The following is a 15,512-nucleotide window of genomic DNA, read 5'->3' as shown; positions in this document are numbered from 1 at the left end:
AGGACCTGCTACAGGGACAGTCTGTCTGTTGTTATCTCCAACATAAAGGACCTGCTATAGAGACAGTCTGTCTGTTGTTATCCCCAACATAAAGGACCTGCTATAGAGACAGTCTATCTGTTATTATACCCGACATAAAGGACCTGCTACAGAGACAGTCTGTCTGTTGTTATCCCCAACATAAAGGATCTGCTATAGGGACAGTCTGTCTGTTGTTATCCCCAACATAAAGGACCTGCTATAGGGACAGTCTATCTGTTATTATAACCGACATAAAGGACCTGCTACAGAGACAGTCTGTCTGTTGTTATCCCCAACATAAAGGACCTGCTATGGAGACAGTCTGTCTAAACCCCTGAGAATCATTGAACCATCTAAACCACTGAGAATCATTGAACCATCTAAACCACTGAATCATTGTACCATCTAAACCACTGAGAATCATTGAACCATCTAAACCACTGAATCATTGTACCATCTAAACCACTGAGAATCATTGAACCATCTAAACCACTGAATCATTGAACCATCTAAACCACTGAATCATTGTACCATCTAAACCACTGAGAATCATTGAACCATCTAAACCACTGAATCATTGAACCATCTAAACCCCTGAGAATCATTGTACCATCTAAACCCCTGAGAATCATTGTACCATCTAAACCCCTGAGAATCATTGTACCATCGAAACCACTGAATCATTGAACCATCTAAACCACTGAGAATCATTGAACCATCTAAACCACTGAATCATTGTACCATCTAAACCACTGAGAATCATTGAACCATCTAAACCACTGAATCATTGAACCATCTAAACCACTGAATCATTGTACCATCTAAATCACTGAGAATCATTGAACCATCTAAACCACTGAATCATTGAACCATCTAAACCACTGAATCATTGAACCATCTAAACCACTGAGAATCATTGAACCATCTAAACTACCGAATCATTGAACCATCTAAACCACTGAATCATTGAACCATCTAAACCACTGAATCATTGTACCATCTAAACCACTGAGAATCATTGAACCATCTAAACCACTGAATCATTGAACCATCTAAACCACTGAGCATCATTGATCCATCTAAACCACTGAGAATCATTGAACCATCTAAACCACTGAATCATTGAACCATCTAAACCACTGAATCATTGAACCATCTAAACCACTGAGAATCATTGACCCTCTAAACCACTGAGAATCATTGAACCATCTAAACCAATGAGAATCATTGAACCATCTAAACCACCGAATCATTGAACCATCTAAACCACTGAGCATTATTGAACCATCTAAACCACTGAGAATCATTGAACCATCTAAACCACTGAATCATTGAACCATCTAAACTACAGAATCATTGAACCATCTAAACTACCGAATCATTGAACCATCTAAACCACTGAGAATCATTGAACCATCTAAACTACCGAATCATTGAACCATCTAAACTACCGAATCATTGAACCATCTAAACTACCGAATCATAGAACCATCTAAACTACCGAATCATTGAACCATTTAAACTACCGAATCATTGAACCATCTAAACCACTGAGAATCATTGAACCATCTAAACCACTGAATCATTGAACCATTTAAACTACCGAATCATTGAACCATCTAAACCACTGAGAATCATTGAACCATCTAAACCACTGAGAATCATTGAACCATCTAAACCACTGAATCATTGAACCATCTAAACCACTGAATCATTGAACCATCTAAACCACTGAATCATTGAACCATCTAAACCACTGAATCATAGAACCATCTAAACCACTGAATCATTGAACCATCTAAACCACTGAATCATTGAACCATCTAAACTACCGAATCATTGAACCATCTAAACCACTGAATCATTGAACCATCTAAACCACTGAATCATTGTACCATCTAAACCACTGAGAATCATTGAACCATCTAAACCACTGAATCATTGAACCATCTAAACCACTGAGCATCATTGATCCATCTAAACCACTGAGAATCATTGAACCATCTAAACCACTGAATCATTGAACCATCTAAACCACTGAATCATTGAACCATCTAAACCACTGAGAATCATTGAACCATCTAAACCACTGAATCATTGAACCATCTAAACCACTGAATCATAGAACCATCTAAACCACTGAATCATTGAACCATCTAAACCACTGAATCATTGAACCATCTAAACTACCGAATCATTGAACCATCTAAACCACTGAGAATCATTGAACCATCTAAACCACTGAATCATTGAACCATCTAAACTACCGAATCATTGAACCATTTAAACTACCGAATCATTGAACCATCTAAACCACTGAATCATTGAACCATCTAAACCACTGAATCATTGAACCATCTAAACCACTGAATCATTGAACCATCTAAACCACTGAATCATAGAACCATCTAAACCACTGAATCATTGAACCATCTAAACCACTGAATCATTGAACCATCTAAACTACCGAATCATTGAACCATCTAAACCACTGAATCATTGAACCATATATGTTCCATAACCTCAATCAATGTATTTTCAGTTGTTTGAGTCTGGTGTACAAAAGAAAAAGAATGGGAAGCATAGAAATAGAGCACATAGAACAGACCTACTGCTTCTTAAACTGGCTTTCAATGAGAATGACAGATCTATAACTCACATTTCTAGGTGTATTGGATTGGGTCGCCCAGAAATGTGCATATTGCCACTTTAAAGGTTTAATCTAAAACCAGAAATTCAGCTGTGTATCAAAGTATTTAAAAACCGTCCATCAGGGCCACCTCAGCCTCACATACACCCTGTGAGCTAACCTGCAAATAGTCCTGACTGTGTATACTTAGTGAACTTGGTAAAATATGTAAATATTTTAACGTCTCTAAAACTAAATGGAGAAGGTTCCTATCTCGTCCTAACTCAGGGAACGGATGAGTTATGGGACCTGGGAAGACTTTTTACTATTTCTTAGAAGCCCAGAGTCATGAGAGGTAAACACCATGCCTGTCTGTTCTGCGCTGGTCTAGTTGTTTCTATGACAACCCGTACAACACAGAAGTCCTCTATAGCTGCACACGGTATCTTTACTCATCTCTCTTCTGGGTTCCTGCTACAGGTCCACTAAGGATCAACGATATGAATAACCTGATGTGGAGGGGCAGAGAGGGGTGGGGTGAGGAGAGGTGAGGTGGAGGGGCAGAGAGGGGTGGGGTGAGGAGAGGTGGAGGGGCAGAGAGGGGTGGGGTGAGGTGAGGTGGAGGGGCAGAGAGGGGTGGGGTGAGGAGAGGTGGAGGGGCAGAGAGGGGTGGGGTGAGGTGAGGTGGAGGGGCAGAGAGGGGTGGGGTGGAGGGGCAGAGAGGGGTGGGGTGAGGTGAGGTGGAGGGGCAGAGAGGGGTGGGGTGAGGTGAGAAGAGGTGGAGGGTGAGGAGAGGTGAGATGGAGGGGCAGAGAGGGGTGGGGTGAGGTGAGTAGAGGTGGAGGGGCAGAGAGGGGTGGGGTGAGGTGAGAAGAGGTGGAGGGGCAGAGAGGTGTGGGGTGAGGAGAGGTGAGATGGAGGGGCAGAGAGGGGTGGGGTGAGGAGAGGTGGAGGGGCAGAGAGGGGTGGGGTGAGGTGAGGTGAGATGGAGGGGCAGAGAGGGCTGGGGTGAGGAGAGGTGGAGGGGCAGAGAGGGGTGGGGTGGGGTGAGGTGAGGTGGAGGGGCAGAGAGGGGTGGGGTGAGGTGAGGTGGAGGGGCAGAGAGGGGTGAGGTGGAGGGGCAGAGAGGGGTGGGGTGAGGAGAGGTGAGTTGGAGGGGCAGAGAGGGGTGGGGTGAGGTGAGGTGGAGGGGCAGAGAGGGGTGAGTTGAGGTGGAGGGGCAGAGAGGGGTGGGGTGAGGTGGAGGGGCAGAAAGGGGTGGGGTGAGGTGAGGTGGAGGGGCAGAGAGGGGTGAGGTGAGATGGAGGAGCAGAAAGGGGTGAGGTGAAGTGAGATGGGGGGGCAGAGAGGGGTGAGGTGAAGTAGAGGGGCAGAGAGGGAGAGAGGGGTGAGGTGAGGTGGAGGGGCAGAGAGGGGTGGGGTGAGGAGAGGTGAGGTGGAGGGGCAGAGAGGGGTGGGGTGAGGGGCAGAAAGGGGTGGGGTGAGGTGAGGTGGATGGGCAGAGAGGGGTGGGGTGAGGTGAGGTGGAGGGGCAGAGAGGGGTGAGGTGAGATGGAGGAGCAGAAAGGGGTGAGGTGAAGTGAGATGGGGGGGCAGAGAGGGGTGAGGTGAAGTGGAGGGGCAGAGAGGGAGAGAGGGGTGAGGTGAGGTGGAGGGGCAGAGAGGGGTGGGGTGAGGAGAGGTGAGGTGAGGTGAGGTGGAGGGGCAGAGAGGGGTGGGGTGAGGGGCAGAAAGGGGTGGGGTGAGGTGAGGTGGATGGGCAGAGAGGGGTGGGGTGAGGTGAGGTGGAGGGGCAGAGAGGGGTGAGGTGAGATGGAGGAGCAGAAAGGGGTGAGGTGAAGTGAGATGGGGGGCAGAGAGGGGTGAGGTGAAGTGGAGGGGCAGAGAGGGAGAGAGGGGTGAGGTGAGGTGGAGGGGCAGAGAGGGGTGGGGTGAGGAGAGGTGAGGTGGAGGGGCAGAGAGGGGTGGGGTGAGGTGGAGGGGCAGAGAGGGGTGGGGTGAGGAGAGGTGAGGTAGAGGGGTAGAGGAGAGATAAGAGGAGAACATAGAGGAGATTATAGAGAGATTATAGAGGAGATCATAGAGGAGATTATAGAGGACATTATAGAGAGATTATGAGGAGAGCATAGAGGAGATTACAGAGGAGATTACAGAAGGAGCATAGAGGAGATTACAGAGGAGATTACAGAAGGAGCATAGAGGAGATTACAGGGGAGATTATAGAGGAGATTATAGAGGAGATTATAGATGAGATTAGAGGAGATTACAGAGGAGATTATAGAGAGATTATGAGGTGATTATAGATGAGATTACAAAGGAGATTATAGAGGAGATTACAGAAGAGAGCATAGAGGAGATTATAGAAGAGATTACAGAAGAGAGCATAGAGGAGATCATAGAAGAGATTATAGAGAGATTACAGAGGAGAGCATAGAGGAGATTACAGAAGAGAGCATAGAGGAGATTATAGAGAGATTATGAGGAGAGCATAGAGGAGATTATAGAGAGATTATGAGGAGAGCATAGAGGAGATTACAGAGGAGAGCATAGAGGAGAGTAAAGAGGAGATTATAAAGAGCATAGGCGCTGGAGGTATTGAAATAATTTAGCCAAAATTTGTCTATAATAAATAATTGTCCCAAAAATGATATTACTCCTGTCTGAGCTGACAGAAATACAATCATTATAAATATACCAGAGAGCATCGCTTAGCTAAAGAGGATCAATAGCTTCTAAAAATAGCTGTGGATTAAGTTTTATCAGAAGCATTTACAGGCTGAAATCTGGGCAACCCCCCACGTATAGAAGGCTGTAGCCATGGATACAGTATAATCCATAGAATGATTTGAAGCCTTTTACCCTGACAGTTAAACTCATGGGTACACTAGCAATGACTGTCAGTCCTGACGTCAATGGGAACTGCCATTTTTTGGGATTGGATTTCTATGGTTGGATGAGACTGTCAGTTTGCCTTTCACAAATTTCAAAACAATTGCGATAAAAATGTAGCCCTACCATTTGGAAAGCACAGTTGAAAAGTAAATGCTAATCTGTCTGTAGAAGCTAAACAGTTTTTGAGCGATTCTGAGCGAACAGCACTGTTTTTCAAAGTACACTCTTAGAAAAAAAGGGTTCGAAAGGAGTTCTTTGGCTGTCCCCATAGGAGAACCCTTTTAGGTTCCAGGTAGAACCCTTTTAGGTTCCAGGTAGAACCCTTTTAGGTTCCAGGTAGAACCCTTTTAGGTTCCAGGTAGAACCCTTTTTTGTTCCCGGTAGAACCTTTTTAGGTTCCAGGTAGAACCCTTTTGGGTTCCATGTAGAACCCTCTGTGGATGACCGTTCAAATCGATGTTTCCCAGTCAGAGTTAATAAAAATATATATATATTTAGTTCCCGGTTGTTTTGAATGCGGCATTAGAGTTGGGATTACATTTCATTGTTTAGCTGGCTAGCTACGTGTCTAAACAAAAGACTCCACTATGCAGGTAATCGTTTACACCTCAGTATCCTGTGTGACAAATAAACATAGATTTTATTTGATATAGCGTGTGTTTACTGAGACGGTAATGTGAAGAACAACATGACCTGCACTAAAATCAGATTAGGATAAAGGCCAAGGACAGGATAAAGTGTGTTTTAACTAAAGTCAGATTAGGATAAAGTGTGTTTTAACTAAAGTCAGATTAGGATACAGACCAAGGACAGGATAAAGTGTGTTTTAACTACTACTTTCTGCGAACTATTATCACCACTTTTAGTCCTGAAATATTTGGTTGTTTACTACACTACCTTACTCACTCTGTTTAGTACGTGTTCTCACATTTGAATCCTTAATGAGATGGGCGGGGCTAAAGATTAAGAGGGTGTGAACGATGCTGAATGGGTGTAGACAAAGAAGAGCTCTCCAGTAGGTACCAAACATTCAAGAGCCATTTTACAAATTTATCAAATGTTTCTACATTGGACCGAATCCAGGTGGTGGGTTAAATATATACACCGAGTGGACAAAACATTAAGAACTACCAAACCCCTTTCAAAGGCACTTCAATCTATTGTCTTGCCCATTCACCCTCTGATTTATAAAGATTTATAAATCTGTCTCCTCCTCTTCATCTACACTGACTGTCTGTAGTGGATTTAACAAGTGACATCAATAAGGGATCATAGCTTTCACCCGGATTCACCTGGTCAGTCTCTGTTATAGAAAGAGTTCATAATGTTTTGTACATTCAGTGTATATTATATAGCGGCTAGATGTTCTTTACCATTCAGCCATCATATGTGCCACCAATGCTCCTTATAGGACACATCACTGCACTCTATACTCACTCCTCTGTAAACTGGTCATCTCTGTAGACCCGTCGCAAGACTCACTGGTTGATGCTTATTTATAAAACCCTCTTAGGCCTCACTCCCCCCTATCTGAGATATCTACTGCAGCCCTCATCCTCCACATACAACACCCGTTCTGCCAGTCACATTCTGTTAAAGGTCCCCAAAGCACACACATCCCTGGGTCGCTCCTCTTTTCAGTTCGCTGCAGCTAGTGACTGGAACGCGCTGCAACAAACACTCAAACTGGACAGTTTGATCTCAATCCCTTCATTCAAAGACTCAATCAGGACACTCTTACTGACAGTTGTGACTGCTTTGTGTGATGTATTGTTGTCTCTACCTTCTTGCCCTTTGTGCTGTTGTCTGTGCCCAATGTTTGTACCCTATTTTGTTCTGCTACCAAGTTGTGTTTCTGCCATGTTGTGTTGCTACCATGTTGTTGTCATGTTGTGTTGCTACCATACTGTGTTGTCGTGTGTTGTTGTCATGTTGTGTTGCTACCATGTTGTTGTCATGTTGTGTTGCTACCGTGTTGTTGTCATGTTGTGTTGCTACCGTGTTGTTGTCATGTTGTGTTGCTACCGTGTTGTTGTCATGTTGTGTTGCTACCATGTTGTTGTCATGTTGTGTTGCTACCGTGTTGTTGTCATGTTGTGATGCTACCATGTTGTGTTGCTACCATGTTGTTGTCATGTTGTGTTGCTACCATGTTGTTGTCATGTTGTGTTGCTACCATGTTGTATTGCTACCATGTTGTTGTCATGTTGTTTTGCTACCATGTTGTTGTCATGTTGTGTTGCTACCATGTTGTTGTCATGTTGTGCTGCTACCATGTTGTTGTCATGTTGTGTTGCTACCATGTTGTTGTCATGTTGTGCTGCTACCATGTTGTTGTCATGTTGTGTTGCTACCATAGTATAGTGTGATGTGTTGCTGCCATGCTGTGTTGTGTTGTTTTAGGTCTTTATGTAGTGTTGTGTTGTCTCTCTTGTTGTGATGTGTGTTTTGTCCTATATTTACATTGTATTTTTAATCCCAGGCCCCCGTCCCCTCAGGAGGCATTTTGCTTTTTAGGAGGCCGTCATTGTAAATAAGAATTTATTCTGAATTAAGAGACTTGCCTAGTTCAATAAAGGTTAAATAACAAAATAACTACTCTGGGAAAGAACTCCAATTGATTCTCGAAGTATTCATATCTTCAGATTATTAGTTATTGAGTTATTACTAAAATAACTCAGGTCTTCGTAGAATGTTGTTCAATAACTGGAGTGGTGCTGTTTACAATAACGCAGTTATAAGTTTACGACCTTACAGTACTATACCCTACTGCTGTACTCTACTGTACTGAACCCCACTGCTGTACTCTACTGTACTGAACCCCACTGCTGTACCCTACTGCTGTACTCTACTGTACTGAACCCCACTGCTGTACTCTACTGTACTGAACCCCACTGCTGTACTCTACTGTACTGAACCCCACTGCTGTACTCTACTGCTGTACTCTACTGTACTGAACCCCACTGCTGTACTCTACTGTACTGAACCCCACTGCTGTACTCTACTGTACTGAACCCCACTGCTGTACTCTACTGCTGTACTCTACTGTACTGAACCCCACTGCTGTACTCTACTGCTGTACTCTACTGTACTGAACCCCACTGCTGTACTCTACTGCTGTACTCTACTGTACTGAACTCTACTGCTGTACTCTACTGCTGTACTCTACTGCTGTACTCTACTGTACTGAACCCCACTGCTGTACTCTACTGCTATACTCTACTGTACTGAACTCTACTGCTGTACTCTACTGCTGTACTCTACTGCTGTACTCTACTGTACTGTACTCTACTGCTGTACTCTACTGTACTATACCCTACTGCTGTACTCTACTGTACTGAACCCCACTGCTGTACTCTACTGCTGTACTCTACTGCTGTACTCTACTGTACTGAACCCCACTGCTGTACTCTACTGCTGTACTCTACTGTACTGAACTCTACTGCTGTACTCTACTGCTGCACTCTACTGCTGTACTCTACTGTACTGTACTCTACTGCTGTACTCTACTGTACTGAACCCCACTGCTGTACTCTACTGCTGTACTCTACTGTACTGAACCCCACTGCTGTACTCTACTGCTGTACTCTACTGCTGTACTCTACTGTACTGTACTCTACTGCTGTACTCTACTGTACTGAACCCCACTGCTGTACTCTACTGCTGTACTCTACTGTACTGAACCCCACTGCTGTACTCTACTGCTGTACTCTACTGTACTGAACTCTACTGCTGTACTCTACTGCTGTACTCTACTGTACTGTACTCTACTGTACTGAACCCCACTGCTGTACCCTACTGCTGTACTCTACTGTACTGAACTCTACTGCTGTACTCTACTGCTGTACTCTACTGTACTGGACTCTACTGTACTATACCCTACTGCTGTACTCTACTGTACTGAACTCCAATGCTGTACTCTACTGTACTGAACTCTACTGCTGTACTCTACTGTACTGAACTCTACTGCTGTACTCTACTGTACTGAACTCTACTGCTGTACTCTACTGTACTGAACTCTACTGCTGTACTCTACTGTACTGAACTCTACTGCTGTACTCTACTGTACTGAACTCTACTGCTGTACTCTACTGTATTGAACTCTACTGCTGTACTCTACTGTACTGAACTCTACTGCTGTACTCTACTGTACTGAACCCTACTGCTGTACTCTACTGTACTGAACTCTACTGCTGTACTCTACTGTACTGAACTCTACTGCTGTACTCTACTGTACTGAACTCTAGTATGTTGTACTGAACTCTACTGTACTGAACTCTACTGTACTGAACCCCACTGCTGTACTCTACTGCTGTACTCTACTGTACTGAACTCTACTGTACTGAACTCTACTGCTGTACTCTACTGCTGTACTCTACTGCTGTACTCTACTGTACTGAACTCTACTGCTGTACTCTACTGTACTGAACTCTACTGCTGTACTCTACTGTACTGAACTCTACTGCTGTACTCTACTGTACTGAACTCTACTGCTGTACTCTACTGTACTGAACCCCACTGCTGTACTCTACTGCTGTACTCTACTGTACTGAACTCTACTGTACTGAACTCTACTGCTGTACTCTACTGTACTGAACTCTACTGGTGTACTCTACTGCTGTACTCTACTGTACTGAACTCTACTGTACTGAACTCTACAGCTGTACTCTACTGTACTGAACTCTACTGCTTTACTCTACTGTACTATACCCTACTGCTGTACTCTACTGTACTGAACTCTACTGCTGTACTCTACTGTACTGAACTCTACTGCTGTACTCTACTGTACTGAACTCTACTGCTGTACTCTACTGTACTGAACTCTACTGCTGTACTCTACTGTACTGAACTCTACTGCTGTACTCTACTGTACTGAACTCTAGTATGTTGTACTGAACTCTACTGTACTGAACTCTACTGTACTGAACTCTAGTATGTTGTACTGAACTTTACTTTAGTCTACTGTATTGTACTGTGCTCTACTCTACTGTCCACATGTATGATTGGTTCAGATATGGTCCGGTCCGTGGATAAAAAAATTAATAATAAAAACTTACTGGGGAAAAGCCTGCAGTGTCAGCCCGTAATACTGGACTGTAGCCTGCAGTGTCAGCCCGTAATACTGGACTGTAGCCTGCAGTGTCAGCCCGTAATACTGGACTGTAGCCTGCAGTGTCAGCCCGTAATACTGGACTGTAGCCTGCAGTGTCAGCCCGTAATACTGGACTGTAGCCTGCAGTGTCAGCCCGTAATACTGGACTGTAGCCTGCAGTGTCAGCCCGTAATACTGGACTGTAGCCTGCAGTGTCAGCCCGTAATACTGGACTGTAGCCTGCAGTGTCAGCCCGTAATACTGGACTGTAGCCTGCAGTGTCAGCCCGTAATACTGGACTGTAGCCTGCAGTGTCAGCCTGTAATACTGGACTGTAGCCTGCAGTGTCAGCCCGTAATACTGGACTGGTAGCCTGCAGTGTCAGCCCGTAATACTGGACTGTAGCCTGCAGTGTCAGCCTGTAATACTGGACTGTAGCCTGCAGTGTCAGCCCGTAATACTGGACTGTAGCCTGCAGTGTCAGCCCGTAATACTGGACTGTAGCCTGCAGTGTCAGCCCGTAATACTGGACTGTAGCCTGCAGTGTCAGCCTGTAATACTGGACAGTAGCCTGCAGTGTCAGCCCGTAATACTGGACTGTAGCCTGCAGTGTCAGCCCGTAATACTGGACAGTAGCCTGCAGTGTCAGCCTGTAATACTGGACTGTAGCCTGCAGTGTCAGCCTGTAATACTGGACTGTAGCCTGCAGTGTCAGCCTGTAATACTGGACTGTAGCCTGCAGTGTCAGCCTGTAATACTGGACTGTAGCCTGCAGTGTCAGCCCGTAATACTGGACTGTAGCCTGCAGTGTCAGCCTGTAATACTGGACTGTAGCCTGCAGTGTCAGCCCGTAATACTGGACTGTAGCCTGCAGTGTCAGCCCGTAATACTGGACTGTAGCCTGCAGTGTCAGCCTGTAATACTGGACTGTAGCCTGCAGTGTCAGCCCGTAATACTGGACTGTAGCCTGCAGTGTCAGCCCGTAATACTGGACTGTAGCCTGCAGTGTCAGCCTGTAATACTGGACTGTAGCCTGCAGTGTCAGCCCGTAATACTGGACTGTAGCCTGCAGTGTCAGCCCGTAATACTGGACTGTAGCCTGCAGTGTCAGCCCGTAATACTGGACTGTAGCCTGCAGTGTCAGCCTGTAATACTGGACAGTAGCCTGCAGTGTCAGCCCGTAATACTGGACTGTAGCCTGCAGTGTCAGCCCGTAATACTGGACTGTAGCCTGCAGTGTCAGCCTGTAATACTGGACTGTAGCCTGCAGTGTCAGCCTGTAATACTGGACAGTAGCCTGCAGTGTCAGCCTGTAATACTGGACTGTAGCCTGCAGTGTCAGCCTGTAATACTGGACTGTAGCCTGCAGTGTCAGCCTGTAATACTGGACAGTAGCCTGCAGTGTCAGCCTGTAATACTGGACAGTAGCCTGCAGTGTCAGCCTGTAATACTGGACAGTAGCCTGCAGTGTCAGCCTGTAATACTGGACTGTAGCCTGCAGTGTCAGCCTGTAATACTGGACTGTAGCCTGCAGTGTCAGCCTGTAATACTGGACAGTAGCCTGCAGTGTCAGCCTGTAATACTGGACAGTAGCCTGCAGTGTCAGCCCGTAATACTGGACAGTAGCCTGCAGTGTCAGCCTGTAATACTGGACAGTAGCCTGCAGTGTCAGCCCGTAATACTGGACAGTAGCCTGCAGTGTCAGCCCGTAATACTGGACTGTAGCCTGCAGTGTCAGCCCGTAATACTGGACTGTAGCCTGCAGTGTCAGCCTGTAATACTGGACTGTAGCCTGCAGTGTCAGCCTGTAATACTGGACTGTAGCCTGCAGTGTCAGCCTGTAATACTGGACTGTAGCCTGCAGTGTCAGCCCGTAATACTGGACTGTAGCCTGCAGTGTCAGCCTGTAATACTGGACTGTAGCCTGCAGTGTCAGCCTGTAATACTGGACTGTAGCCTGCAGTGTCAGCCCGTAATACTGGACAGTAGCCTGCAGTGTCAGCCCGTAATACTGGACTGTAGCCTGCAGTGTCAGCCTGTAATACTGGACTGTAGCCTGCAGTGTCAGCCTGTAATACTGGACTGTAGCCTGCAGTGTCAGCCCGTAATACTGGACAGTAGCCTGCAGTGTCAGCCCGTAATACTGGACTGTAGCCTGCAGTGTCAGCCTGTAATACTGGACTGTAGCCTGCAGTGTCAGCCCGTAATACTGGACTGTAGCCTGCAGTGTCAGCCTGTAATACTGGACTGTAGCCTGCAGTGTCAGCCCGTAATACTGGACTGTAGCCTGCAGTGTCAGCCCGTAATACTGGACTGTAGCCTGCAGTGTCAGCCTGTAATACTGGACAGTAGCCTGCAGTGTCAGCCCGTAATACTGGACTGTAGCCTGCAGTGTCAGCCTGTAATACTGGACAGTAGCCTGCAGTGTCAGCCTGTAATACTGGACTGTAGCCTGCAGTGTCAGCCTGTAATACTGGACAGTAGCCTGCAGTGTCAGCCTGTAATACTGGACTGTAGCCTGCAGTGTCAGCCCGTAATACTGGACTGTAGCCTGCAGTGTCAGCCTGTAATACTGGACTGTAGCCTGCAGTGTCAGCCTGTAATACTGGACTGTAGCCTGCAGTGTCAGCCTGTAATACTGGACAGTAGCCTGCAGTGTCAGCCTGTAATACTGGACTGTAGCCTGCAGTGTCAGCCCGTAATACTGGACTGTAGCCTGCAGTGTCAGCCTGTAATACTGGACTGTAGCCTGCAGTGTCAGCCTGTAATACTGGCCTGTAGCCTGCAGTGTCAGCCTGTAATACTGGACTGTAGCCTGCAGTGTCAGCCTGTAATACTGGACTGTACTGGCCTAATGGGAGGACTGATTCTAAAGAAGGCATAATGGGAGGACCGGCTCTACAGAAGGCCTAATGGGAGGACCGGCTCTACAGAAGGCCTAATGGGAGGACCGGCTCTACAGAAGGCCTCATGGGAGGACCGGCCCTACCGAAGGCCTAATGGGAGGACCGGCTCTACAGAAGGCCTAATGGAAGGACCGGCCCTACAGAAGGCCTGATGGGAGGACCGGCCATACAGAAGGCCTAATGGGGAGGACCGGTCCTGCAGAAGGCCTCAGGGGAGGACCGGCTCTACAGAAGGCCTCATGGGAGGACCGGCCCTACAGAAGGCCTAATGGGAGGACCGGTCCTACAGAAGGCCTAATGGGAGGACCGGCTCTACAGAAGGCCTAATGGGAGGACCGGTCCTGCAGAAGGCCTAATGGGAGGACCTGTCCTGCAGATGGCCTAATGGGAGGACCGGTCCTGCAGAAGGCCTAATGGGAGGACCGGTCCTATAGAAGGCCTAACGGGAGGACCGATCCTATAGAAGGCCTAATGGGAGGACCGGCTCTACAGAAGGCCTAATGGGAGGACCGGTCCTATAGAAGGCCTAATGGGAGGACTGATCCTATAGAAGGCCTAATGGCAGGACTGATCCTAAAGAAGGCATAATGGGAGGACCGGCTCTACAGAAGGCCTAATGGGAGGACCGGCTCTACAGAAGGCCTAATGGAAGGACCGGCCCTGCAGAAGGCATAATGGGAGGACTGATCCTAAAGAAGGCCTAATGGGAGGACCGGCTCTACAGAAGGCCTAATGGGAGGACCGGTCCTATAGAAGGCCTAATGGGAGGACTGATCCTAAAGAAGGCATAATGGGAGGACCGGCTCTACAGAAGGCCTAATGGGAGGACCGGCTCTACAGAAGGCCTAATGGGAGGACAGGCTCTACAGAAGGCCTAATGAGAGGACCGGCTCTACAGAAGGCCTAATGGGAGGACCGGTCCTATAGAAGGCCTCATGGGAGGACCGGCTCTACAGAAGGCCTAATGGGAGGACCGGCCCTGCAGAAGGCATAATGGGAGGACTGATCCTAAAGAAGGCCTAATGGGAGGACCGGTCCTATAGAAGGCCTAATGGGAGGACCGGTCCTATAGAAGGCCTAATGGGAGGGTCGGCTCTACAGAAGGCCTAAACTAAATACAGAGCACACGTTTAAAAAGACAGATGGAACTTCATTTAGCCAATGAAAATGTCTCAACAGAATTAAAGGAAACACATTTTAAATATTTAAAGAACTGGCTTACATGAATAAATGAGCCTAAAGTAACAACAACAATAGTAATGAGAAAACTAGTGATACAAATAAATTAACACAATTGCATCCTACCTTGCACAGTATCTTGAATTTGGCTATTTGTGTGGTATAAAAAAAATATTTTGCTAAATTCTTCTATCATGCAAATGTCATAGATTTGCATGAAATGCAAAAAAAAATCCAGAACCTGCTACAAGAAAATGTGTGGAAGTCCTAAGTGTCTGCTCAATTGTATGCCTCTACCCAAATGCATGCAATGTTTTCTGATTCTATCCCCCCCAGTACCCCCAACTCAAAACATCTTCCCTCGGCTATGGAGGACAGGAGAGGAGAGGAGAGGAGAGGAGAGGAGAGGAGAGGAGAGGAGAGGAGAGGAGAGGAGAGGAGAGGAGAGGAGAGGAGAGGAGAGGAGAGGAGAGGAGAGGAGAGGAGAGGAGAGGAGAGGAGAGGAGAGGAGAGGAGAGGAGAGGAGAGGAGAGGAGAGGAGAGTGAGGAGAGGAGAGGAGAGGAGGGAATAGAGGACGAAGGGGAGAGGAGAGGAGAGGAGAGGAGAGGAGAGGAGAGGAGAGGAGAGGAGAGGAGAGGAGAGGAGAGGAGAGGAGAGGAGAGGAGAGGAGAGGAGAGGAGAGGAGAGGAGGGAATAGAGGACGAAGGGGAGAGGAGAGGAGAGGAGAGGAGAGGAGTGGAGTGAGGAGAGGATTTAGGAGAGGAGAGGAGGGAATAGAGGAAGGAGGGGAGA

General features: G+C 46.8%; 1 protein-coding gene across 1 annotated transcript in view; it reads right to left on the bottom strand.

Annotated features, from left to right (window-relative positions):
• Positions 1-15,512, bottom strand: part of LOC116355026 (fibroblast growth factor 16-like) — a 59,727-nt gene that overhangs the window by 24,023 nt on the left and 20,192 nt on the right. The window lies entirely within an intron of this gene.

Source organism: Oncorhynchus kisutch, linkage group LG19 (assembly GCF_002021735.2).
Source record: "Oncorhynchus kisutch isolate 150728-3 linkage group LG19, Okis_V2, whole genome shotgun sequence".
Lineage (NCBI taxonomy): Eukaryota > Metazoa > Chordata > Actinopteri > Salmoniformes > Salmonidae > Oncorhynchus > Oncorhynchus kisutch.
The sequence above is the reverse complement of the archived record's forward strand: the minus strand, read 5'-3'. Positions and strand labels throughout refer to the sequence as shown.